Raw genomic sequence first — 27,428 nt, 5'->3', positions numbered from 1 at the left:
TGGGTCTCAAGGACTTGAGGAAAAAACGAAATGCCATTTCAGCCACTGAGAGCCGTTGAAACTGTCCACCAAAGCACTTGGCAGTGCTATCTGATATTTTTCCCCACATCTAAAGGCACTTGAACTCACAGCCATTTCAACCCCCAGGGCTCTTTGATTGTTGTATGGAGGTCGTCAGTGAACTTAAAAAAATGTAATAATGCCAAAAAGATTGAGAAAAGCTGGCAGATTTCCATCCTGCATGTGTTTAAAACAATAAACAAAAAACTTGCAGTATTATGAGTACTACAGCTGGATGTATCATGCTGATTTTTGTGTGCTGGAAGCACAGATCTGCATGGCTAATTATTCATGTAAATGAATTATATGACTAGCAACAATCTCAAAAAAAGCCTTAAAGGAGCCCTCCCTCTCCCTCCCCACATCAGAAAACACTGGACAAGCTGTGAAATAATAAAAGCAAAATAAGAAAAACAAAACATTTATTACTTTTTACAAGCCATTTCTTTCATCTTGATGGAAGAATAAAGTGCAAAACATTTGCACAGATATATGGAATAAGTCAACCCCATTCTTACCTTCCAAGTTCACCCAACGGCCATTACCAAACTCCAACCATAATGCTGCAACTACAGTTTTGACCTGCTAAGTACCTCTCAGTTAAGTTTTCTACTTTATTAGATTTGGAAAGCAAAGAAAAGAAAATGAAAGAAGTGCTGTATCCTAAGTGGGAAACTCCATTAATGCAGAAAGAAAATGGGTGGAAAATTAGATGCAGAAAGACATTAACATCATTGCCAAAGGCACTCCAAAAAACAAAAGTCTTTCCACTTGTAACCATCAGAGAAAAACTCCTTAAGTCCTTTTGAAGGATAGTGATGATCGGGAAAGACAGAAGGTAGAGAAATAAGCAGTAGAAGGTGGAACTTCTTCCGGTTCAACTTCGGAGCAGGGTAACTCTTCCAGTAATTCACTTTCTTTAGTTTTATTAGGCACATGTGAATAATTATGCCTTTGACAGCCATTTGTCTTTTCATAAGTTTTCATCCTTCTAAGATTTTACCAGGTCTCAATGAGTCAAATAATGGTATCTGACCATTGCTTTTAATCAAACACTGCCATGTACCTAAGGATGAGCTGCGTGCCGCATGTCAATAAGCATTTCAATAATGTTCAAGTTGGGACACTCGGTAACACAATATATTTGCTTCAGTATGTATATCTTCTTCTATACACTGATGTGCAGTGTGTTGTCTTCTCTGTGTTATTTATATTTTTTCAATACTTCTTTTCAAATAATTCAATAAAAGAAATATATATTGTAGCAAATGCAATACTCATCCCATTCACACTCATTAATTTACAGGTAAATGGCTGTGTCAAGTGCATACAGTAAGTGAACTGAGGTGTTCTGGTATGTCATTGATCTTATTCAAATAACAAAAAAATCTCAATATTAGATGGGTGATTAATGGAAGGACCTTCAGGTCCACAAGTTGGGTGCCAGTATGGTCATCCCCATTTAATTTAATCAAATGAGTAAACAAAAAGTATGCTCAACGACGCCAAAAAAATGCAAAAATAGAGTCCTTGGTTTAGGAACCTTTCTAGGCTGATACTGACTTTCACTACACCAAAGAGCCTCTATGTCCGGTCACTATTTAAGGAGTGGAGGTAGAGTTGGTCATCACCTATAAGCACTTGGGCATCCACCTTAATGTCAGGTTGGACTGGTCTCAGATCACAGGGATACTATATAAGAAAGGACAATTCAGGCTCTTTTTCTTTAGGATACTAAGTTCCTTTAATGTGGGTAGTGACATCCTTCACATCTTCTATAACTCCATGATGGCCAGTGCAGTTTTGTATGTTGTGGTGTGCTGGGCTGGTAACATCACTTCAAGAGAGGCCCACTGAATCAACAGGCTTATTAAAAGGGCAAGCACGTTATAGGACATACTTTGGATTGATTGGAGATCGTAGCAAAGGAAAGAATTAAAACAAAACTGAATGCCATTATGAGCAATGCTGCACATCCTCTCTCTGACACACTAACACTGAGGACTTTCATCCAATGAATTATTCAGAAGAAGTGTGTCAAGAAATCCCACTGGGGCTACTTTATTTCAACAGCAAAACATCTTCTTTATGCCATGTTTTAATTGTAACTGCCAAGTCAAACATTTTCTTGCTTTGTAATTTTCTTGCTTTTTAATCATTCTGGAGTGTGTTCTGACCATAATGTGTGTGTATAATATATATATATATATATATATATATATATAGTGACAGATGGTCGGAACCCTTGCCCAGCCCGGACACCCCTGTATCAGAAGGACTGGAGGAGAGACTCTGTTTTGGGCATTACGTTACCTAGGACACTAGATGGCTTGCTGTACTGCCCCATATTTGGAGCTTGGAAGCTCCATCCTGCTTGGACTGTGTTGGATCTCTGTGTTGCAGCACTTTTACCAAACCTGGAAGTGCTGCTGGAAGTCGGTCAACAAGCACCTGAAGCACCTCCAGGTGCCTTATAAAAGGAGTTAGCAGAGGCTACTCCAGAGGCTAGAGTCAGGTAAAAGAGGATGAAGATTATGAGAGTAGGAGTGGCGGGGTGTAAAGGAAGAAAAGAACCCCTGGGGTTCTTTATTGAAGAACTGTGGGAACCAGAAGGAAGCTGCTCTCACACCAAAAAATAAAGGTGTATTGTACCTGCACTTGTGTACGTGCTTGTCTGTGTCGGGTAGGGTGGCTGGTACGCCTGCTGGTGGTCCACAATATATATATATATATATATATATATATATATATATATATATATATATTGTGGCAGACAGCCATGTCCCATGACCGGCCGGGATGCCCCTTCAACGTATGTTCTGGGGGAGCAACCATGGACTACTCAATACCTCCCCCAAAATGCTTGGTGGCAGCCTCCCTGGCTGTCAATGGTGCCACAGTTTCCCGCTGGAATCCATGAAGAATGGAGTGGGGGGGATGGGGGGATGACGTGAAAGATGTGCCCTCCAGCTGAAGAAAAATAAACTTTTTGTGTTATTTTTATACGTGCCTATGTGTGAGTCTGTGTAGGGTTGGGCGCAAGAAGGCACTATTGTTACTATACATATATATATATATATATATATATATATATATATATATATATATATATATAGTATATATTTGGTTATTTATTTACTTACTTATCTATCTATTTATGTATTTTTCTGTTTACAGAGCTTCTATTCTATCTATCTATCTATCTATCTATCTATCTATCTATCTATCTATCTATCTATCAAAGACTCTCAATGTAATGGTGGGAAGGAGGGAAGGAGCTCCATTCTACAGTGTGTAACGATTCCTTATCTCGACTGAACTGCGGGATATGTAGTGGAGGGACAAGAACAAGCATAATCAATTGCCCTCGCTAGGCATCTGCAGAGGAAATAAAAGAGTATAAGGTTAGTGTCAGCACCCCCTCTCGGCTTGGGGTGGTAGTACATACCTCAGAAGAGCCTAGTGCATTAACCATTGATATGCATCCGTGACAATGGTTATGACAATGCTGTTCATTACAAATTACAAAACTGCAAATTACATCACTACGAATAGAAGCCTATAGAATATGCAGATGTACAGTACAAGGCACTTTTTTCCTACAAGCAATGCAATTTTTTATTCAAATAAATTTATATTTAACCAAACTTTTACAGAAAGTGGTATCTTATAAATATGAAATTGTTGAAACTGCTTATAAAAATGAATCATTAAAACTCTAGATTCATATATTTAAAAAGCTTGCAGTGTGTGGATGTGGTTGGCAAGGCAGACAATAAAGTGGAGACATCAACTGAGCAAAGCATCATGGTGATTGGGTGTTAAATGGCTCATAGCTGACAAATCAACTACTAGCTTTTCAAAGTAATGCTGGCAAACAGACTATTTTCAGTTATCTGCCACATTTTTATCATTAGTTTTGAAACTAAAAATGTCCAAAGTGAAGAAGTTGTGTTTGGCTTCGAAATACTATCCATCTTCAATGTTACTGCTTTTTTATTATTCTTACCTAAGATCTCTTACAAAACAATGGCTTCTTTTCCCATGGCAGTTGTGCCAAAAATACAGTAAGTTTAAAAAAATTGTTCAGTCATGGCTCAGTAGTATGTTATACAATGAAATTGTTTTTTTACAGCTTTGGCAAAAATGTAAAGTGCGGTCAAAACTTGATTGGTCATAGTTTGGCTGTATTCCACCTGGAAAGTGAGCAGATTCTGCTTTATATATGGTTGTGCTGAATTTCTATTTACCATGCACGCTCTTTGTGATTCAAGCACACTGTGTAAAATAATTAAAATGCATAAGGCAAATGAACACAAGAATCTATGTATTCGTACATTAAGAGGTATAATTTTAGCCTTTAGCTTGCCTACTTACTTTCAGTTTCACTTTTATATTTAAACTAAAACCATGCAGAAAAGTATCAGAATTTGAATTGCGTTAATATTATCAAGTAAACTGATAAACAGAAGTTCATTTCACATAATACAGTGCTGCAGGATTGCAACTTAACAAGCTAAAGACAGATTTGCATTGATCAAGCATTGCTTCTAAGCAAACTACCAGGTACCTAAGGATGAGCTGTGTGCTGCATGGCAATTGACATTTCAATAATGTTCAGGGTGGGATAATTGATACAATATCAATATACCTGAGACCATGCGGAGAAGTAATACAATAATATTACTTTTACTTTACTTAATACTATTAAGTAAATTAATAAACAGAGCCTTATCTCACATGATACAATACTGCAGAATTGCACTTTAACAAGCCAAAGGCAGGTTGCATCAATCAAACACATATAAGGTGAAGAAGGTACTGTTATACTGAAGAGATTGTTGTGGCCAGAAACTCTTACCAGGTTGACACTAGTTGACTATTAGTACTCATCCAAGGTGCAGTGATGGTGGCCATGGGCCATTTCTAAATCTTTTTGAATTAGAACATTAGAACAATCTAGAGAATCTAAAGGAAAAACTTTGTAATGTTCCTAATACCTGCACTCTTATTCTCATAAAAGTTTCATATGTGAATATTTGTGGGTCACTATGGTGTGTGTGACTGATTGAATCCTAGAAAACTATTTTAGTGTTTAAGCAAGAAATCTCCTGGAAAAATGTACGAAAAAGACTAGTGATTTTTTTTTTTCAGATAATACTCTTGATTATTTTACACCATAGAGTTGGATGAAGAGATTCTGAAGTTTCAAACAGCACAGAGGAAGATTTTATGAAAGAAACAGAGTGTAATATAGTGGAATATTTGAAAAAGTCAAGGCTGTGTGTTCAGTCATATTAATCTTACTATTGGGATGGATGGCTGGCGGTTCAGTCTTTTTCAGGGCACTGCCTCCCCTGGAACGCTAGGTGGCAGCTCCCCTGGACGGCAGCAGTTCCCCGGATTCCTTCAGGGCATCCTGGAACATGGAGTCCATTTCCTCAGCCCTGTTGGGTGCCATGGGAGGGGGCTCCTATTATTACTACAACCCGGAAGTATTTCAGAGTCACGAGGACTTAAGCCTGCAGTACTTCCGGGCTACTTGAGGACGGATGATGTGGCGTTTGACCCAGAAGAAGAGAAGGAACACTTCAGGGTCATGGACTATTTAAAGGACTGTTTAAAACCCAGCAAAGTGAGCCGGAGTTGGGTGGTAGAGTGACGGAGCTGCTGGGAAGAGTGGAGGATTGTGATTATTGTATTATTATTGAAGAATTGTGGCGTGTGTGGTGCTTTGTGCACTGTAATTGAAGAAAAATATTAAAATTCTTCTTGGTGCTTTTTACAAGTGTGTCTTGGACGTCTGTCTGGTGGGTTTCACGGGGCAACAGCGACCACTAGTGTCCACACTGTACAGTACAGGTAATAAGTAATGGATCTCGGCAGCCTTCCCATCATCACCTTACTAGATGTATGGACCCTGGTAAAAGTACCATATTGACCTCAAATTAAAGCTACAAGCTGATCATTTAAGGTCCCTAGACAATCTGTCTAATATAATCTTGGCTGACTGATAAAAAAAAGTTATCTATTCAAGCCTGCGGATTAACACAAAGACAAAAATGTGGCAGTTACCTTGTGCCCTTAGGTCTGACTGTCTCTGGAGCTGCATGATTCCTTTTTTAATTAGGCTTTGAAACTCCAAGATACTTTTCACCTTCTTACTTGTTCTTTTCTGTTATTATCTACTTACTATCTTGTTAAGGTTAACAAGAGCACATGATTCCGTTGTTTAGTGCATTATAGAAAAGTGAACAAAGCAACATACCTGCTATGATTTCTGTCTTAATTCAATACCAGCTCCTGCTCTGTATTACATGGCATTATATAATATCATCAGTTCGACCAGCAGGTATGTATATTCTCATTGGGTAAGTATAACAGCAATCGGTAACCAACCTGTTCAGGATCCTTCACTTGCATTTCTTAAATGCGTTTTACATTTCTGGCTAAATGTGATTATTTCTTGACCTTCACACTATCTGTTGTGACATCTCTTTAAAGGTATGATTGGCTACAGGGATCACCTCCCTCTAATATTAAAATGAATATATGGTTGTTCTAAATATGTTTGAAGCTGTATTGGAAAGTTACCAGCTCAATGGTTGGCATCCACTACGTTGGCTCAGATTGCGAGACATTAAGGCACATTCTTTCTGGTCAGTAGAAGAGAGCAATATGTGAATTGTGTGGCCAAAATATTCAGCAGTTACTTGTGCAGTTAAAATCCCATGACTGACATTCTGTGTACCTGAAATAGTTTAATCAGTAGTTTTGTAAAGAAACAGTGGAATAAGCTTCAACTGAAAAGAAGCACCATGAAAGGCATTGTGTTAAATTATTGTTAAATGATATAAGGATAGTCATGCCGTGTTTAAAACTGGTGCTTTTTTTTTTCAAAAAACATGCATTATGCTGCTATTAAGGTTTATCTTAATTATACTGGGATATTGAAAAATCAGTGCTTTGGAATTAAAAAAAAAAAACAGAAGAAAATACTGTTATACTTTGCTAATTCTTTTGAATACATCTTTCATACACCACATATTACCATACTCCTGCATAGTTCTTATGTCAGCCATGTTATTTACTAGCAAACGTCATTTAGATGTTGCAGTCCAGAAAAGCTGCAAGTAGTAGATGTTTATACATTATTATTAACATCTTCTGATCTTTGAACTCCCTTGTGAGAACTACATCTAAAGTTAACAACCTCCTTCATCCACTTTACGATTCCTGGTTGCTCTCTTCATTTGCAATATAGTCTAGTAGTGTTCCATGAAGTATCTTAGATTGGTAATATAACATTATCAGATTTACTTAATCCAGACTGAAGCCTTTCCAAGCAGCACTGGGGGAAATGCAGGAAAGGCATTCTAGACAGGGTGCCAGTGTCGTATCTATAGATGTGAAAGCCACCAGGATGGATTAAAAGGCCAAGACAACACACATTGTGTTGTGCCCATTTCATTTTTGATGATCCAGGAGTACATTGGGAAAAGGATCTCTCACTCAACATCTCAGAAAAGGAGTGGAAGGTAGCAGTGCAGGGAATTCACTCGAGCTCCATATGTTCAAAGCATACAATTATCCATCCATCCATCCATCCTTTTCCGCTTATCCAAGGTCGGGTCGCGGGGGTAGCAGTTTAAGCAGAGAACCCAGACTTCCCTCTCCCGGCCACTTCTTCCAGCTCTTCCGGAGAATCCCAAATGCGTTCCCAGGCCAGCCGGAGACATAGTCCCTCCAGCGTGTCCTGGGTCTTCCCCGGGGCCTCCTCCCGGTTGGACGTGCCCGAAACACCTCACCAGGGAGGCGTCCAGGAGGCATCCTGATCAGATGCCCGAGCCACCTCATCTGACTCCTCTCGATGCGGAGGAGCAGCGGCTCTACTCTGAGCCCCTCCCGGATGACTGAGCTTCTCACCCTATCTTTAAGGGAAAGCCCAGACACCCTGCGGAGGAAACTCATTTCAGCCGCTTGTATTCGCGATCTCGCTCTTTGGTCACTACCCATAGCTCATGACCATAGGTGAGGGTAGGAACGTAGATGGACTGGTAAATTGAGAGCTTTGCCTTACGGTTCAGCTCTTTTCACCACGACAGACCGATGCAGAGCCGCATCACTGCGGATGCCCCACCGATCCGCCTATCAATCTCACGATCCATTCTTCCCTCACTCGTGAACAAGACCCCGAGATACTTGAACTCCTCCACTTGGGGCAGGATCTCTCCCCCAACCCTGAGAGGGCACTCCACCCTTTTCCGGCTGAGGACCATGGTCTGGATTTGGGAGGTGCTGATTCTCACCCCAGCCGCTTCACACTCAGCTGCGAACCGATCCAGAGAGAGCTGAAGATCACGGCCTGATGAAGCAAACAGGACAACATCATCTGCAAAAGCAGTGACCCAATCCTGAGTCCACCAAACCGACCCCTTCAACACCCTGGCTGCGCCTAGAAATTCTGTCCATAAAAGTTATGAACAGAATCGGTGACAAAGGGCAGCCCTGGCGGAGTCCAACTCTCACTGGAAACGGGCTCGACTTACTGCCGCAATGCGGACCAAGCTCTGACACCGTTGTACAGGACCGAACAGCTCTTATCAGGGGTCCGTACCCCATACTCCCGAGCACCCCACAGGATTCCCGAGGGACACGGTCAACGCCTTTTCCAAGTCCACAAACACATGTAGACTGGTTGGGCAAACTCCCATGCACCCTCCAGGACCTGCTAAGGGTGAAGAGCTGGTCCACTGTTCCGCGACCAGGACTAAAACCACACTGTTCCTCCTGAATCCGAGGTTGACTATCCGGACCCTCCTCTCCAGAACCCCTGAATAGACTTTTCCAGGGAGGCTGAGGAGTGTGATCCCTCTATAGTTGGAACACACCCTCCGGTCCCCCTTTTTAAAGAGGGGACCACCACCCGGTCTGCCAATCCAGAGGCACTGTCCCGATGTCCATGCGATGTTGCAGAGACGTGTCAACCAAGACAGTCCTACAACATCCAGAGCCTTAAGGAACTCGGCGATCTCATCCACCCCCGGGCCCTGCCACCAAGGAGTTTTTTGACCACCTCGGTGACTTCAGTCCCAGAGATGGGAGAGCCCACCTCAGAGTCCCCAGGCTCTGCTTCCTCATTGGAAGGCATGTTAGTGGGATTGAGGAGGTCTTCGAAGTACTCCCCCACCGACCACAACGCCCGAAGTCGAGGTCAGCAGCACACCATCCCCACCATATACAGTGTTGACACTGCACTGCTTTCCCCTCCTGAGACGCTGGACAGTGGACCAGAATCTCCTCGAAGCCGTCCAAAGTCGCTCTCCATGGCCTCCAAACTCCTCCCATGCCCGAGGTTTTGCCTCAGCAACAACCGAAGCCGCATTCCGCTTGGCCTGCCGGTACCTATCAGCTGCCTCCAGAGACCCACAGGACAAAAAAGTCCTATAGGACTCCTTCTTCAGCTTGATGGCATCCCTCACCGGTGTCCACCAACGGGTTGGGGATTGCCGCCGACAGGCACCGACCACCTTACGGCCACAGCTCTGGTCAGCCGCCTCAACAATAGAGGCACGGAACATGGCCCATTCGACTCAATGTCCCCACCTCCCTCGGACGGGTTGAAGTTCTGCCGGAGGTGGGAGTTGAAGCTACTTCTGACAGGGGACTCTGCCAGCCGTTCCCAGCAGACCCTCACAACACGTTTGGGCCTACCAGGTCTGACCGGCATCTTCCCCCACCACCGAAGCCAACTCACCACCAGGTGGTGATCAGTTGACAGCTCCGCCCCTCTCTTCACCCGAGTGTCCAAGACATATGGCCGCAAGTCCGCGACACACCACAAAGTCGATCATCGACCTGAGGCCTAGGGTGTCCTGGTGCCAAGTGCACATATGAACACCCTTATGCTTGAACATGGTGTTCGTTATGGACAATCCGTGGCGAGCACAGAAGTCCAATAACAAAACACCGCTCGGGTTCAGATCGGGGCCATTCCTCCCAATCACGCCCTTCCAGGTCTCACTGTCATTGCCCACATGAGCATTGAAGTCTCCCAGCAAAACGAGGGAATCCCCAGAAGGTATGCCCTCTAGCACCCCCTCCAGAGACTCCAAAAAGGGTGGATACTCCAAACTGCTGTTGGCGCATACGCACAAACAACAGTCAGGACCCTTCCCCACCCGGCGGAGGGAGGCCACCCTCGCCCACCGGGTAAACCCCAATGCACAGGCTCCAAGTCGGGGCAATAAGTATGCCCACACCTGCTCGGCACCTCTCACGGGGGCAACTCCAGAGTGTTAGAGAGTCCAGCCCCTCTCAAGGAGATTGGTTCCAGAGTCCAAGCTGTGCGTCGAGGTGAGTCCGACTATATTTAGCCGGAACCTCTCAAGCCTCGCACTAGCTCAGGCTCCTTCCCCTTCAGATAGGTGACATTCCATGTCCCAAGAGCCAGTTTCTGTAGCCGAGGATCAGACCGCCAAGGTCCCCGCCTCCGGCCACCACCCAACTCACACTGCACCTGACCTCCTTGGCCCCTCCCATAGGTGGTGAGCCCATGGGAAGAGCATACAATTATTTAACTCAAAATTATATATTGAGCACATCTGTCTCACATAAAATTGTGCAAAATGATTCCAGGGCAAGATCCAACTCGCGAACGTTGCAATCAAGTTCCAGCCTCACTGGGCCACATGTTCTGGACCAGCACCAAATTAACATCATTCTGGACCAAAATCTTTAAATGCCTTTCAGACAGTCTTGGTGTCACAATCCCTCCTAACCCATTAACAGCTGTGTTTGGTGTGCTCCCAAATGGGCTTAAAGTGGAGAAGGACAAACAAACTGTAATTGCCTTTACTACACTATTAGCATGTAGACTTATGTTGCTCAACTGGAATAATCCTAACTCACCTATTCTAAGTCAGTGGGTAACTGATGTTTTATACTACAGTATTTGAAACTGGAAAAAATCTAATTCATACTTCGAGGATCTGTGCAGAAGTTTTTCAGAACATGGCAGGATCTAATCAATAACATTTTATAATAATCTTTTAAAGCACCGAGGAAACAGATTCTCTCCACATTTTCCTTTTTTCCTTTTTCTTCTCCATTTATTTGTCATTAACTTATTACAGTAATTCATCTATTTACTTATTTTTACTAGCTTTACGTTTTACTCTGCTGGCTTAGCTCTCTTTCTCAGGGGTGGGGGTTGATTTGTTTTCGATTTTATTTTTGTTAAAATTGATTTATTTGTATGGAATGTTGTGTGATTTCAATAAAATCAATAAAAAAAATTTAAAAGTTATTGTATAAAGATGACCAAATATTTAAACCTTGTTATTATTAGTCATGATGAAGGACAATCCTGCTCATGGAGCCATCACATTTGCATCATTTTTAAGAACAATAGTTTGACCCTCTCTACTGTTCATTGATTCTGAGTTGAAGAAATGGATCTTGCATACAGATACTGTTGTATTTGTTATTGTAAAGCAAAAAAGCATCAGCTGGAACACTAGTTTTCATCACAATGTTACATGTTTACAGGAGCACTAAATATAAGGACACCATGTTGAGCTGCCAAAAGCAAATGAAATATTTGGTCATTTTCGTTGACAGCCCTCCATTCAGTGCCCTGAGCTATTCCTCACACCACAGTAGGCTAAAGTGTGTTTCTGCCTTTGCTTATTCTAAATGAACCAGTGAATGTTATCCCCTAGTGTTTACTCATCATACAACCATGAGGGAGACACAACTAACAGCGAGCTAGCTGCTAGCTCTCCTTTTTGGGACATTCTTAATTTTTCCTGCCCACTTTCTCTGATTTCATGAGCTCAAACTCATCAGCCTTTGTGTGAGAGAAACACAGTATTTAGTTAGAAGTGGGCTATTGACTCTTTGATAATTACAGTCCATTTCATTAGGTTGTCAGAGCTTTTTTAGTCCCTGTAGGGGAAAACTATTCATGTGTAAAAATGACCAACTGGGAAGCGGAGCAGGTCTGTACAGCTCATTTCATGCTTAAATTGAGAGCTACACTGTTCATGGATTCCTTCACAAACTTATTGACCATTTAGTCCTGCATCCGGTCAATGAAAGGAATTTAGTAGGCTGTCTGGTTGTGCTGTGCTGTTTAGCTGCTCTTTCACCAGCCATTTTTTTCCTCTCCCCTCACATAAGTGTGCGACTCTTAATCTGATGAGATCAGGCTGCTTAGCACATTTCATCTCGATCCCAGCTGTCACCAGCTGCACCTGTTGTCCCAGCTGGTCCACTGATGTGTTTCTTTCTATCTTTGTAATAAAACATTTAGTATGGTGATTTATTTTAAATGCTATTACTCTGTTGGGGAAGTCTACCTTTCTCAGTTTGCACACTTTTGGCTGGGAACACCTCTTTTCGGTTCTGTAGTGAGTTCTTTACATAGTACTTATTATTAGTGAAACATTTCTGTTTTTTTTTTCTTTTTTTAAATGCATTTTTTGATTTTTTAATCCTTTTTAGCGAGAATCCGTGCATTAATTCTATAGTCTATGACTCCAGTCCTGCCCCCAGGCCTGTGTAGAGTCTGTACATTGCACAAGTCTGCATGGGTTCTTCCTCCTAAATCCCAAAGAGAACCATGTTCAGTTAACTTAGACGTTGACTTTAGGTTAGCATTTAGGTTTTGGTGAAAGATTTGTTTTATTCTAATGGTATTTTGAAGTTGACGTGCCTTTTGACTGTGCTTCTCCATCTACTGGTCCTTAACATTCCTGGTGAGTGCCCTCCTTACACATAGTGATACAGCAACACAGGCTTCTTTCCTCCAGCAGTTATCTTGTATAGGAAGCAGATGGGTGGAAGGATGAATGTAAGGATACATGGATAGATGGAAGGATGAAGTATTTAAATTAAGGGAGACACGGAAGCACATTGGTTAGTTCTTTGATAAAATTCTATCTTTGGAGAAAGTGCATATTTTCCTTCTGTGTCCTCAGATATTCTGGCTTCTTTCTGCATTCAAAAATGAATACCTTACTCTGAATAAAATAATATGTGGTTGTTGCAAGATCCCATATAAGTTGTACTATAACCGCTGCATAAAAGCAACAGTTCTGGTCCTGATGCCTGCATTTCAGCCCACTGTTAATCAGTTACTTGTTTTGAAATCTGAAATCAGTTTTTCAGATTATTTTACATTATTTTCACATGTAGCACATCAAGCCCATCATCTGTGGGTGGCAGTTGAATTAAAGATGAGTGGCATGGAGCTCCTTGATGATTCAGTTGATTGTAAAATGCTCCATTCACATAAGACCAATCATAGGGTCCATTCTCAACAGCATGATAAAATGTTATTACCTTGAAAAGCTGTTTCAATGATGGCATCTTACCCTTTCTAGCTGGGGCATAGTGAGGCTACACATATCGTGCTTCCCCTTCAACTCACAGACTGCATAGGCAGACTTTGCATCCCAAAGGGGTGAGAATGCTTTTAATATTAAATCAAATTTTAAGAAAATTCAAAACTGAAAAAATATTTTAGTTTACATTTATTACAAACTGTCCCTTTTCCCAACTAGCAGAGTGGAGCTGTGTCATATATAAAGCAAATTCAAGTTTACTCTTGGGAAGGCATCTGTCTTCTTTTTATTTGATCCTCATTTTACAGGGCTAAAGGGTACACTTCACTCAAGTGCCAGGCAGGGTCCCTCTTGGTTTTTGAGCTGAAAGTGGATTAGTTACCTGACCAGATGAGGTGGTCTACCCCCACCTGATAACCATTTTGGGCCAGGTAACTTTCTTGAAACTTCCAGTGAACTTACTGGGTGTGTTCTTTGAAAGATGCTTCAGTTTCTGAAAGAGAGGAGAGCACACTTTGAGGCATCTCTAGTTTGCAGCCTTTTCTTTTATGGTGTTCCCTGTGCTCCTGGCTCTTGCCGTACGGGAAGCAGGGGTAATTATCACATTGTGATAAATCATGTTGTCAAAAAGGTGGCAAAAAAGTGAATGGGGCAGTGCAGTGATCAGTGTTTAGCCACAGAGAACTAGAATTCTGGATTCTAATCCCAGCCTGGTGTCAGTGTGAAGTCTGAATGTTCTTCACACATATAAGAGATACATGTTAGGCAAAAAATTGCTTTAAGCTAGGCTGGGAATAAATGTGGTGATGCAGATGACTGTGTCCTGAAATTGCTTGGTGTTCTATATTGGCCCGTGTCTGATGCTACCAAATGAACTAATCCCAATTGCAACACTAAAAACAGGTTTAAAGTTGAATAGATGAACATTTGCCGTAAGGATGATCTGTTGGAACAGTAATTAGTGTATCTCCTTCAAAGCTCATTCAGTTCCCTCCCACATCCCAAACTGCATCCTGTCAAATGGTCTGCTCTGATAAGAATGAGGGCGAGTGTATGCATGAGTGTGTCCTCTGAAGATTGCCTTCCAATTCATTGTGGGTTTTTTCCCTTTGGCCAAACAGCTGTCCTCTTCTACATGAGCTTTAGTATGAGCAAATAAACTTTATTTCATATAGCACCTATTCTAAAGTGATCAACATGTCAAGGCACTTCACAACTACAGTAACAAAGTACAAAAAATATGCTAAAATTCTCTTATTCCATTTCTGGAGTTCTGGATCACAATACAAATGTGATTGCATTTTTTATAGTTGCAGCACAGGCAGGTTGTTTCGACTTGTTTCGAGGGATGTAGTGTTTCAGTATCTCAGAATTAACTTGTCTAATAATTCATAGACGTATGGAGTAACTACTAGGCCACATTGCCAGTGTTTTGTCATCTTCTTGCTGATTTTTGGAATATGAAAAAATGTAGTAGCTGCCAGTACCTCTGTTTTTAAAAGTTACCATGCTTTTTCATCTTGGTCACTTCAAAATGCTGTTTCTTTATATCTGTATATACAGTTCTAGTTCTGTTTTATATAATACAACAGAAAAGAGGAAAATGATCAGCTATGTTACTTATTCTAAAGAATCTTAATTGGAAGAGCAAAATAATGTGGTATAGATATTATTTTTCATAATTTTTAATGCCTGCCTATTGTATACAAGTAAGCAATATGATGACTCAGTAGTCTTTTTTAAGTGGATGGACATTTAACAATGGAAGAAGTGGAATAATCTCCTTAATGGCAGCCCTATGTAGTGAAATACAAGGAAAAAAACTCAGAATTCAAGCAAAAAGAGACAAATAAATGTAATGAAAGCAATGGTGAAAGTAAAGATTTAAACAAGAATGAAAATAAGTCTTTAAACTGGAATTTAATAAACTTATTGCCCTGTGTAATGATGTTAATATTACATTATTTTTGTTATTCTGTCATTAGGGCTGGCTTACTTTTATTTAGGATAATATGGAAACTTTTTGAAGAATTCACATTTTCCATTTTTCCACCAGAGGTGACAGCTCTAAGCCTACAAGGGAAGTTCCACCCCCTCTAAAATGTCATTAAAAAAATTAATCAACTATGTGCTGTTGTTTATACATTGACTAATACAAAGAGCATACTAGTACGTGTTCAGCTTCATCTCTATTTCATTCAGAATCAGTAATAATTTCTTGTAAGTTGTCTAACATGATTTTTTTCTCATACACTCCTGTGGTGCATTAAAAACCTTTGAAATGTAGCTTCACTGGACTTCGTTGGCACTTCAGAATGTGCTTCATTAACAGTGCAACAAAGATTGATGTTTATTGGACAAATGCTTCTAAACGTCATTTCCAGGAAAGCTCAACGTCTCTGGGGGTAAATGGGACAGTGGGCTGGCAGGACACTGGGCTCCTGAATGATGATTGGAGGAACTATCAAAGTGGTGGGACCTGTTTTTGATTGACAGTGTTTTGGCATCGGTGCATTTCAAGTTCAGTCCAATGTGGATTTTTGGAAAGTGAAGCTGCAGCTCGTAGTCTGTTATTTGCTAGCAATATATCCCACTATTTTCATTTGTACATATCCTGCTTTACATAAAAAACATAGATACAGTGTTCTTGATTTTGCTCCTTGTTTCAGTGTGGTAAAGTTCATTTGTTTATTTCAAACCAGGTCATACGTGAAACTAGCCAGCCAGGGGTTGTGATTTCTTGGTGTTTTTTAAAGACATGGAGTTGGACAGTGCAATGCCTCAGCTATACAAGCTGTTGTCTTTAGTGGCAACAGTCGGAGCTACATTAGCAGGTGTAGTGTGTGGAGCTTCTCCTGCTTAAAGTGAGTCATATCGCACAGCCACAACACAAAAACAAAAACATTTAAGCAACCTTGCTCTGCTGGCCATTGAGAGGAAACTGGTCAAGTCCCTGGAAAAGACTCTCAGTTGATATGATGTAGTAAAAGACCATTTTCTACAAAAAGAAAGGAGGGCAGAATTTACATATAAATAACACGATGCAGTAATTGGCTAATTTTATGGTGTATGGCCTAAAATGTGCTTCCTGTATTTGAAAGACCACCAGCTGTCACTGGTTTCCACATGCATTCATTCAGCTTTTAGATATTAATTTGCATTTTATTCATTCATTCATATGAAATGAATTGAAATGATTCAACTTTATTGTCATAGTCCAGGTACAATGAAATTTATTTATAACCATATATCCATGAATCCATTCTTTGATCAGGAAACCCTAACTCTAGAAATGTGTTTTGGTTGTCCAAGTAACCCTAAATAGTGGCAAAAGAAAATGTTTGTATCAAAGAAATTGCACCAGTTAGGTTTGCCGTCTTAAAAAGGTTTCAGGAGATTGCCTACTATATTCCTATTTCATGGAAAATGTTTTTCTTTTTTGTTTGAAAAAGTTTCACTATAAAAGATGGCTGGCTCAGATCCATTAATTACTGTGAGAATCAGTTCATATGGAAAACCACAACGTGAACTATAGCTTCGATAAAGTTGCTTGGAAAGTGAGGATTTATATTTAGTGCTGCTTGAATTACCTGGGAATACCAGTGTGGACCCAGTTTTGTTTTTTATTTATTTTTGTTTAATTTTTATTGTTATTTTTAAAGAGAGAAAAAAGGGGAGCAACAGGATATAAAGAGTCCCATATGAACAAGACAATAAAGTTCCTATCCCACCAACCCTCACCATTCGGAAATGGCTGAAAATAAAATGTAACAAATTACCAGCAGCATGCCCTACACATCTCCACTGGAACAAAATAATACATTTTTAATGAGTGCAACTCCTTTTTTTTAAAGATGATATTTTGGGCATGGATGAAGAAGGGAAATGAATGCAAGCTGCTGAAATTTCTAAAAGAAATAAATTGCAAAATGTTTTTCCAGCAGGATGCCAGGAGGATCTTAGCAGCTAAAGAACTCACTGAAATCAATTTCTTATTAGAGGATGAAAAGGAGTACAATGAAAAATCAAGAAGTTTAAAAAACTGCAGAGAACAAGGAATGAAGACATTCAAAATGAGTAAAGAGAGATGGAAATGGAGGAGCCCAATTTTAGTGGATTTTGCTACAAACATTGGACTTATAGGTAAAGGTATTATAGGCAACCTACTTTTTCTACTATGAGCAAGGAATTCATTGAGCACATGCATGCAAACTTTAAATCAGCAAGTGAAGCTCAAATTCATAATACAAAAACATTTTTAAGTAGTGACGTCAATCGCTGATCTGTCTCTTACCTTGCTTTTACTTTGTTACGAGAGGGTTGGCATCTGGCTGTAAAAATCTTGCCGAAGCCTATAAAGCATTGACCCCACATAGAAGTGGGAAAAGATGAAGAAGATGGAGAAGAAGAAGTAAGAAATGGAAAATTACATAGAAATACTCTTCTTATATAAGTCTAATCTCAATCAGCACTAGAGGAAATGTGCATGACATTGTTGCTCTAGTAACAATGGCATTTCATTTTTCATTATTTTTATATTCCATAGCATTCTATTGATAATTACACTGTACTATGCAAACATGACCTTGACCTTCTAATTCTATGACACCTATCATCAGCAATAAAAGGAACCACAATTATGTTTAGTTTGGATCATTTTGCAGATTCAGATGGGAAATTCAATTAAAGTTTGGGTCCAGAAAGTAAGAAAAACATGAGAGGAAAATGTGTAGTACTTTAATTCTTTGGTATCCAGTTATGAACCTAAATATAAGTAGATGCGATGTATTTAATGTTTTGATAAATCACATTTGAATCAAAGTGATATTATTTAACAACTTTGGATGTGGATGAGGTTAGTTACTGTAATGCGTAAGTGTTATGTTTAAAAATCTCACTAAGCCCTCTCCAACCATCATTTTGCAGTTTATAGTGATATTTTTCCTTGGTGTGAGTTTTTCATTTTGGTAGTCACCAACATTGCGCAAATGACTTTACGCAATGCAGTACATTATAATAATTAAAAAAGAAAAGTTGATCACTTGATCATGAACATTAATATGTGCTCTAACAGTTTTACATTAGGCATTGCTTATATTGTTATACATATTTCCTAGTAAAATATGCACTGTGCTAACCATCCATGACGGGTTAAAATCTAACAACGTAGACCTCAGTGTTAACGTTTGCAGTGTTCCAATGCAATGTCTATATCTCTGTTATATGACATTTAGTATGAGATTCTTAAAAGCAGTGTTAATGTTTGTGAGGCGCCATCTATTGGAATGAGAAATGCAAGGCATTTTATTTATAAAAATGTTTGTGATGTTAAAGGACATAACAACTGGAAAGACACACAGAAACGCAGCCACTTATACCTCTATTAAGCTGGGATTTATCCATCCACTCATCCATTATTCCATCTTTTACATTGATTTCACAGAGCAATTGTCTTCGATTTTCTATACTTCAGCTCAGTTGCATCTAAAAACAAGGGAGTAAGGAGACCTTACTAAGTAGAGTTATCTGTATGTGCTATTGTATGCAATGGAAATTTAACTATGATGTTGCCTGCTGTGATATGTTTTTAGCTTTCAGACAACAACTGCTCAGAAACAGCTGTCCAAAGTGAGCTAACAGATTTTATGAATAGAAATCAAATGACAAAAAAAGTTAAAAAAATGGCAGCTCACCTTTGATTGAGATGAAAGTGTTTCTCATCACAGCTTATTAGAGAATCATATTCCTGCTTTTTTAAAAAAAAATCAACTGGTCCTATAAGCCCATTACAGATCACAGAACTAAATTAGAAGTCAGCTGTTCAGTGTGAATTCTACGCAGGGTTGAAGGTCATTGTTAAAGTTGCAGTGAACAGGAGGCTGCCTGGGGGGGATTAGACTGCACATTCAAATGGTTGTAGCGCTGGCATCTGCCACTTGTATTCTGCTTTACATCAAAGGACAAGCTCGACCGAACATATCCATGGAGACCAGAGAAGTTTTACTTCATTGTAAGTTTGGGCACAACAGTTTGTTACGTAGACATGCCAAGAAAAGTATGATGGGGGCTTAATGAAGCGTGCTTGTCTTACATTGTGAGGTTATTAAACTTGACATGAACCTGCAGATTTGTTTAAATGCTAGGCTGCAACGACGTGAACAGTCACTGCTGTCCTGTTCATTGCTGTGCTGTGCATTACTGTCGCTCTGCATGGGTGTTAACACAGCATGCTTGGAAATTTAACCTTATTTAAAGGGATTATTTCCGCCAGAAATACATCAGTTTGTTGGTTAATAAAAAAAAAAAAATCATGATTTTATGCGCTGTGTGAATGTAAAATGTTACGTCTTTTGTGTTAGGACACGTGCTAAATTCATGTAGTGTTTTCATTGCCACAAAAGCAAAATTAAACCTCTGATTCTCTTTTTATTTTGAAATGGTTATTGGCAGCACAGAAAGCTTACAGAATTGGGTAATACAGTAAAGCCAGAAGAACTGACTGGCAGCTGACACCGCTTTATTATGGGTTGTTTATTTTATGCTTTGTATTTTGAACATATGACATCTGCATTAGTTTTGAAAATTTGAGTGATGTTGTTCTCTTTTGAAAATGAGTGGCTTGGATGCTGATGGTAAATCTAACTTTAGGGCTATGTGTAACAAGCCAATAACCTCTAGTTCTGGAAATAGAAGTAGTTGCAACTCTGGGGATAAAACATAATATAAATGGTAATCATGCAGCTGTTCTTGAAATGAGACCAACTCTAATTTCTACCTGATTGAATTACTTTAGAAACTTTATTGTTACATTTCCAGGAGATGGTGTTTGAATCTTGGCTCAATCACAGTCTCTGTGGAGTTGCCATATTCTCCTTATGTCTGTGTGGGATTTTTATTCATCTATTATGGTTTTCCTCCCATGTCCTAAAGGCATGCATGTTAATTAGTAACTCCAAAATGGTCAATATGAGTGAGTCTTGAAGTAAGTGCCCTGTCCAGGTTGGCTCCTGCCTTGCACCTAATGCTGTTGGGATAAACTGAAGCTATCCCTGAATTTGCATTTGGAAAAGAGAAAATACATTCTTATTACTAAAATTTTGTTTCAGCTTGGCATGAAACTAATCAAGACAAGTTATTTGCCAATGATATTAACAAATACAACATTTATAGACAATAGATTCCCGAAATACCAGTTATTTCCAGGTAATATGGTTGCATTTAATAAAACCAAGTTGTGCCTCTGATCATTTGTCATATTAAGGGCAATAAACTGTAGAAAATGTGTGTGTGTTGGTGTGTAACTCATGTATGATAAATGAAAACTTTACTTAGAATCTTTTAATGTAAAGTGTAGGTTAGTGTTAAGGCAGAGGGGGTTTTTTGTATATATTACTAGATAGACAGAACTTTATTGGCCCTCAGGAGGACTTGTATTAATATTACTAGTTTTAGTAAAGTTACTGCATTATTTATAATAATGATCTTACTGTAGCTATTATTTTTGTCCATATTTTTCATTTTCATATTGAAGTCATTTTTAACTGTTACGTTTATCGATTTTTGTGCTGCCATTTTTTTTCTCATAAATAGTGCTATTTTGGTGTATTTTTTTAATTGGTGGCCAAGTTGTTGTTGGGAATGCTTCCTTGCTATTGCTCTGTGATGATTGAATATGGCACATCTTGATGTTGTCACTTGAAGGGTAGCATACTATTCCTAATGTCCAGGATTTTGATTTGTATACTAAAACTAATACAGTGCTAGTTATTTTGTAGGGTCATTGTTGTCGAGAGTAAAGAGTTACACTGAAATCCTTACTTGCAGGTGCTAATCAGTATCACAGTGGAGCTGAAGAAAGGTGACACAGTGTTACTGTCTCTGTTAGTTTTGTCTGTTTTGCTGTTAAATGTAGCTCATTTTTTAATTTATTTCTGTGGCAATATATTGCAAATAGTATTGTATTGGATGCCGAATATACAACATATCACCACTTTCTGGCATCATGATTAGTGTATAGAAATGTCTAACCTTGAAACTACTGTCTTCCTTACCTGAAAAATCCCAGATTGCATTTGTCATTACCAATGCAAGTTACACCCAACAAGGCCTTAAAATGTTAAACACTGTTAAATATATAACCTGCTTATGAAATATTAGCTTTTATATCTGGTCAAATAAAGTCTTATGAAATACTAGTCTTTTATATATGGACAAATTATCTATCTATCTATCTATCTATCTATCTATCTATCTATCTATCTATCTATCTATCTATCTATCTATCTATCTATCTATCTATCTATCTATCTATCTATCTATCTTGCCTGGTAACAGTGAAGGTATTCTTCACTCATAGTTGATTGACCTGCTTTGTATCAGTTCTTTCTGTTTGTTCATTGCCAACCCATCATTTACTGAAATTGAACACAGGACATTTTTTGATTTTTTTGCTAATGATTATTGGTTAAGATTTTTGGGCTTTGGCATTTTGGTTTTGTGACTTCCTGCCCATTTGTGGAATTTGACTTTCACCTTTCCACTTTCATAACATTTTTCCATTCAACTTCCAGCATGGCAGTACTCTTGCTGATCAGTGTGGTGTACGAGTTACAATTAAATTGAATACTGTTATAAAAATTTGATATATGTTGTTTTTAATTTTGAGGATTTCCATCTGACACAAATTGTCACCTTTGCTCCCTGAACATCCCAGGTTCATTTATGCATATGCTTTGGGACAGTGTTTTAGTTTTTGGTCTGGGGTGTCTGATGTTCTTACTTCCAAACTCATTATTAGCATCCCCACATTTTCCTACTTCTAGATTTTTCCTCACTTTGGTTTATCTATTATCCAGCAGAGGCTATTTGCATTAGGGATTATCACTAGCAAAATTGCCCTTAGGAGAACCCTCAGGGTGGGCACCAAACATGAGGTTTCATTTTATTGTAATTCTAGTCAGAATTGCTTATGATCTCCTTTGAAGTGCTTGTTTTGTATTTTGATAAAATTGAAATGCACAAAAACCTTTGTTTTCATGTTTGCAATGTATTAGTGGAGTGATTATCTTATTGATCATTGTGTTGTTATCAGTTGTTTCTGTTTGGGTCAGAACTCTGTCTGATATTTCAGTGCATTCCTTTTTGAACTTGTTCTCTTGGTTTTGATTGTACTGATTTGTTTGTGTGCAGAGGGGTGTGCACATGCTGCCTCACAGTTCCATTTGGTGTTAATTCAATTTTCATTGTATCTTTCTGGGCTTTTCTGTAAGCACGCCTGTGTCCTCCCATATCCCAAAGACATGCACATTAGCTTGATTGGTGGCTCATGTTTGGCCAGTGTGACCATGTGAAGGAGTGTGCATCTGCAAGAATGACTGGTGTCCTGTCCAAGGCTGTTTCCTGTTTTGCACCCAATGCTGCCAGAATTGCCTGCAGATTCCTGTGACCTTAAAACTGAATCAAGCAGTGAATCAATGGACAGTTGGAGGATTAGCTTGTGTATATAATTGAAGTCATGTTTCTCAGTAAACTGCCTAGTAATCATGCTGAGCATTTATTAGTAGATTTATTGATTTTTTTTGCCATCAGGTAATATATAATAACTGTACTTTTTTATTTTCATTTTCTTGCTAAGTTACAACATTGCTTATGACACTATATAAAATTGATTGAGCAATGTGCAGCACGGTAATGCAGTAATGCAGTTGCCTCATAAATTTAGCACCCTGAATGTGAATTGCACACCCAGACAATGTCTCTGTGGAGATGGTACCATCTCCTTGAGTCTTTGTGGGGTTTTCTTTTCTGTCCACTTCCTAAGGACAAGTGTTAGATCAGGGATCTCAAACTCCTCTCCTGGAGGGCCGCAGTGGCTGCAGGTTTTCATTCTAACCCTTTTCTTAATTAGTGATCTGTTCTTGCTGCTAATTAACTTCTTTTGAATTAATTTTAATTGACTTTCTCTTGAAGACTCAGACCCTTAATTGTTTGTTTTTCCTTAATTAGCTGCTGTGGAGAGTGGCCGGGGCTGCTACCCAGCCCGGACGCCCAGGAGGACTGGAGGAGGGCTTGTGGCTTTGGGGACCACGGGTGCAGAACTTGGAAGCTCAACCCTGTAGGGACCCGTGGTCACCACCAGGGGGTGCGCTGATGCCTTTGGAGCCCTGGACCTCAGCACTTCTGCCACACCCGGAAGTGCTGGGGGGAAGGGGACTGTGACACCCGGAGTGTTTCTGGATGCGCAGCCGGCACTTCCGCCACACTGGGGAGTGCTGGTGGAAGATTGCCGGGAAGCACCCGGGAGCACATCCGGGTATGTATAAAAGGGGCCGCCTCCCTCCATTCGTTGGGTGGAGTTGGGTGAGGAGAAGGACAGAGCTCGGGAGGAGAGGCAAGGAGGCAGCCTGAAGAGAGAAAGAGGCAGTGTGAGGCCTGGACTTTGGGGGAGTTTGTGTGTTGTGTGCACTTTATTGTATGTAGTGTGTAGAATAAACGTGTGGTGGTGCATTTGAAACATGTCCACCTGTCTGTGTCCGGGGTCAGTTCCACACTGCAAAACAATAGTGAGATACAAAATGATCCAAAACATGGCCAGCAAACTGTGTCCATCATACAGTATCTGAAAATAAAGAAACGTGAAGGTCTCAGGAATGTTGATCTGTTCAGATCCACACAACATTCTAACAGTGCTCTTAGAAAAGAGAAAACTAACTATTTTGGAAACATGTTATTGCACAATAAGAGCAGCAACAAGTCATAGAATTAAAGAAGGGGTTCAATTAACAACAAGAATCTGTGCCTAATTAAACAACTGGTTGGAGTGTGAGGCCCTGACTTAGTTGATCTTCTGTTGACTCCCTCACTTCACATTTCATTTCTGTTTGGGTGCCATTTAAGGAAAGAAATGAAGCAATTCAGAGGAAATTGAGGGAAACAAATCTTGAAAAAAGGCAATTAATTTGCCTTTTCACTAATTAAGAAAAGGGGTTAGAATGAAAAACTGCAGCCACTGCGGTGCTACAGGGGCCTCATGCATTAAGCCGTACATAGAATTCACACTAAAACATGGAGTAAGGACAAAAGTGGAAATGTACGTGGCTTTATGCCAAGTTTAGGTTTTATACATCGCGATTTGAGCATGGAAACGCAACTTTTTTTGTGCGTATGCACCGTTTATACATGAGGCCACAGGAGAGGAGTTTGAAAACCCTGTGTTAGATTCATAAGAAGTTGTGAAACTGGCCGCCCAAGATAATGGACGGTGGACCTAGTGGTAGCTCCTGTCTTGCTCATTATGCGGCCAGGATAGGCTCCAGTCCAACATGACCAAAAATTGACTAAGAAAGTTCTGTCACATTAATCTGTTGCATTGTCTGAAATAAAATCTGAATACTTTAGTTTTTCCTGTTGCTTGTATAAGGTACACTGAGGCCATTCTATGATCAGGCCTGAAAAGCTTTCAAAGCAAGTGTTATGTCATGCTGATCTATCATAATGTTGGAAGATGTGCATACAATACATCAGAAATTCTCCCAATAGCTCGCACCTCATCTGTCATCATTTTTCTTGCCTTGTACTAACATAACACCAGCAGTATTGTCTCTGTGTCCTTTGGGGGGATGCAATGAATTTCTGGTGACACATTGATATGTCTGCTAACAAATATTTAAATTCTGATTCTTTCTCTTACTGTCATTTGGGCCTGTTTGCCCTTGCTCTAGTTTTGTTGTTCTTGTTTTGGTACTGTTTGTATGTTCATCAAAGTTAATAGACGCATTGTCTATAATTGCCACTTACTGAAAATCCTCATTTTTCTTACTAAATATATTTTATAAAACTGACAGTGTATACCTTTTGATTGTGGAAAACTATCAATTCAAAATCTGTGTTCTTAAAGAAGCATAGTTAATATCTTACATGACATCCAGATGTTGCCCCTTTTACATTATTAGTGCCCATAATTGTAAAAGCTGGAAATGCATCTATGCATTTTCTTTGTGAGTTTTATTTTGGTGCTAAGAGAACTATTGTGAGTAATTTGTAAAATAAAAAACATTAAACTATGGCTATCTACACTGTAGTCTGCAAAATACAATGTAAAAAAGAATTTACTGCAAGCCAAAACTCATTTCTGTTTCATCATTTTTGGTGTATTTGCAACCAGATTTGAGATGAGACAAACGTGCGGAATGTAAACTTTTATTCTGAAGTATTTCTACACTTATCATACTTTCATAATTAAATTTCTCCTTCTCAGCTGAGCGTTTGTGTTGTGTAAAATAATTTGATATTATTACTATTACTAGCTGAAATACCCAGCATTGCTGGGGAGGAATATAAAGTTTTTTTTAATTGTTTGAGAAAAACATAATAAAAAAACACAACTTTAAAATTAAATTAACAAACAATAAACCTGGGTTCGCTTCCCGGGTTCTCCCTGCGTGGAGTTTGCATGTTCTCCCCGTGTCTGCATGGTTTTTCTCTCTGCCCAAGGTTTGTTTCCTGCCTTGCGCCCTGTGTTGGCCAGGATTGGCTCCAGCAGACCCCAGTGACCCTGTAGTTAAGATATACCTGGTTGGATAATGGATGGATAAAGACTCACTAATGGCCGAAAATTTAGCTGCCAGTGCAGAGGAAAAAGCAGTAAATGTTAGCTCCGAATGCAAAAAACTCAGAGACAGACTGGCTGTTTTGGAAGATGGAAGCAGAAGGTATAATGTCAGAATTGAAGGTCTGCCTGAGAATCGAGAAAGTTCAAACCCTGTGAAATTCGCAGCTGAACTTTTTTCTAAAATAATTGGGGACGACTTTAAAGCAAAATCTGAGATAGCAGCAGCTTACTGCGTACGCGGATCAAACACCATTAGACCCAGACCCAGATCTTTTATAATTCGTTTTGAAAGATTCTCATTTAAGCTAGAGGTGATGACACTCCTCAGAAACAAGGAAGATATTATATATGAAAATAACCACATTCGTATCTTTCCTGACTACTCTCCAGCAACAGCTACTAAACGCGCAACCTTCTACAACATTAAACAGCGGTAACGGCAAGCCAGTGTCAAATACAGCCTCCTGTATCCGGCAAAACTGAAAGTGGAATGGCAGGGTCAATTCTATGTCTTCGCTAGCAAGGAAGAAGCAGAAAAGGAACTAAGAAAGCTGATCCCGGGACTATTCTGATACATAATAGTGAGTCATGGCAGTTAATGATAAAGCAAGGATTAATAATCTACTGTTTGATCTATTCATATTAAAATACGTGTTTTTTTCAGCATATATTCTCATATATTCTCATTATTACTTAGTACTGTATTACTAGGGCGCTATCTGTTTATGTTTTATTGTGCTTAATTACTTTTTCTTTTTTCTCCTTTTTTTTTCTAATTATTTCATCTCTACCCTAAACGAGACTGTTCAATATCATACCCTTGGTTTATTGTTATTGCTATTACTGCATTAAGACATGTTATGCTTATTCTGGACACATTTTTAACACCATCCCCCGGGTTTATTATCTGGGTGTATCATCTTAATGCACTAAAATTGCTGAAGACTATATATATATATATATAAGACTATATATTTTAAGTGCAATATTCTTTTTTTTTTTTTTAAAGACTATATTGGTAATAGATATCTCTATCTTTTAACCCTAAAACGCCGCTGCATGGGGACTTGTTTTGCTTTGGACATGCTCTGTCTCTGGGTATGTCAGAGGACTGGGACTGTGTGAAGTGGGCTTTGGCTTAACTTGGGGAGGCAAAAAGAGAGGGTGGGGGGTTAAGGGAGGGAGAGAAAGAGAGCAGGCCTGATCTATACCTAATCTGTCCTCTTAATCTTTATAATTATAACTATCAATGTAATAATAAGCTGCATGGCAACGACTCTAGAGGAAATAGGAAATTAAAGCCGAAGCTGTCTCACTTCCAGTTAAGACTATAAAATTACATCAAAAACTCAGAATCAGTGTCTCCATGATGGGACAGTTAACTTCGTAAGCTGGAATGTTAAAGGCCT

At 39.5% G+C, this 27,428-nt stretch overlaps 1 protein-coding gene and 1 long non-coding RNA gene across 13 annotated transcripts in view; one reads left to right on the top strand and one right to left on the bottom strand.

The window, feature by feature from the left end:
- The window catches only part of dlg2 (discs, large homolog 2 (Drosophila)), a 1,682,723-nt gene that overhangs the window by 316,169 nt on the left and 1,339,126 nt on the right, over positions 1 to 27,428 (top strand). The window lies entirely within an intron of this gene.
- LOC120523251 lies at positions 13,617 to 19,291 on the bottom strand. The gene is made up of 4 exons (XR_005632573.1): positions 19,103 to 19,291; positions 18,788 to 18,893; positions 17,704 to 17,761; positions 13,617 to 13,902 (listed from the first exon to the last, which is right to left on the bottom strand). It is a non-coding gene; the product is annotated as an uncharacterized LOC120523251 (long non-coding RNA).

The sequence above is a fragment of the Polypterus senegalus genome, chromosome 2 (genome assembly GCF_016835505.1).
Source record: "Polypterus senegalus isolate Bchr_013 chromosome 2, ASM1683550v1, whole genome shotgun sequence".
In the NCBI taxonomy this organism is placed as follows: domain Eukaryota; kingdom Metazoa; phylum Chordata; class Cladistia; order Polypteriformes; family Polypteridae; genus Polypterus; species Polypterus senegalus.
The sequence above is the reverse complement of the archived record's forward strand: the minus strand, read 5'-3'. Positions and strand labels throughout refer to the sequence as shown.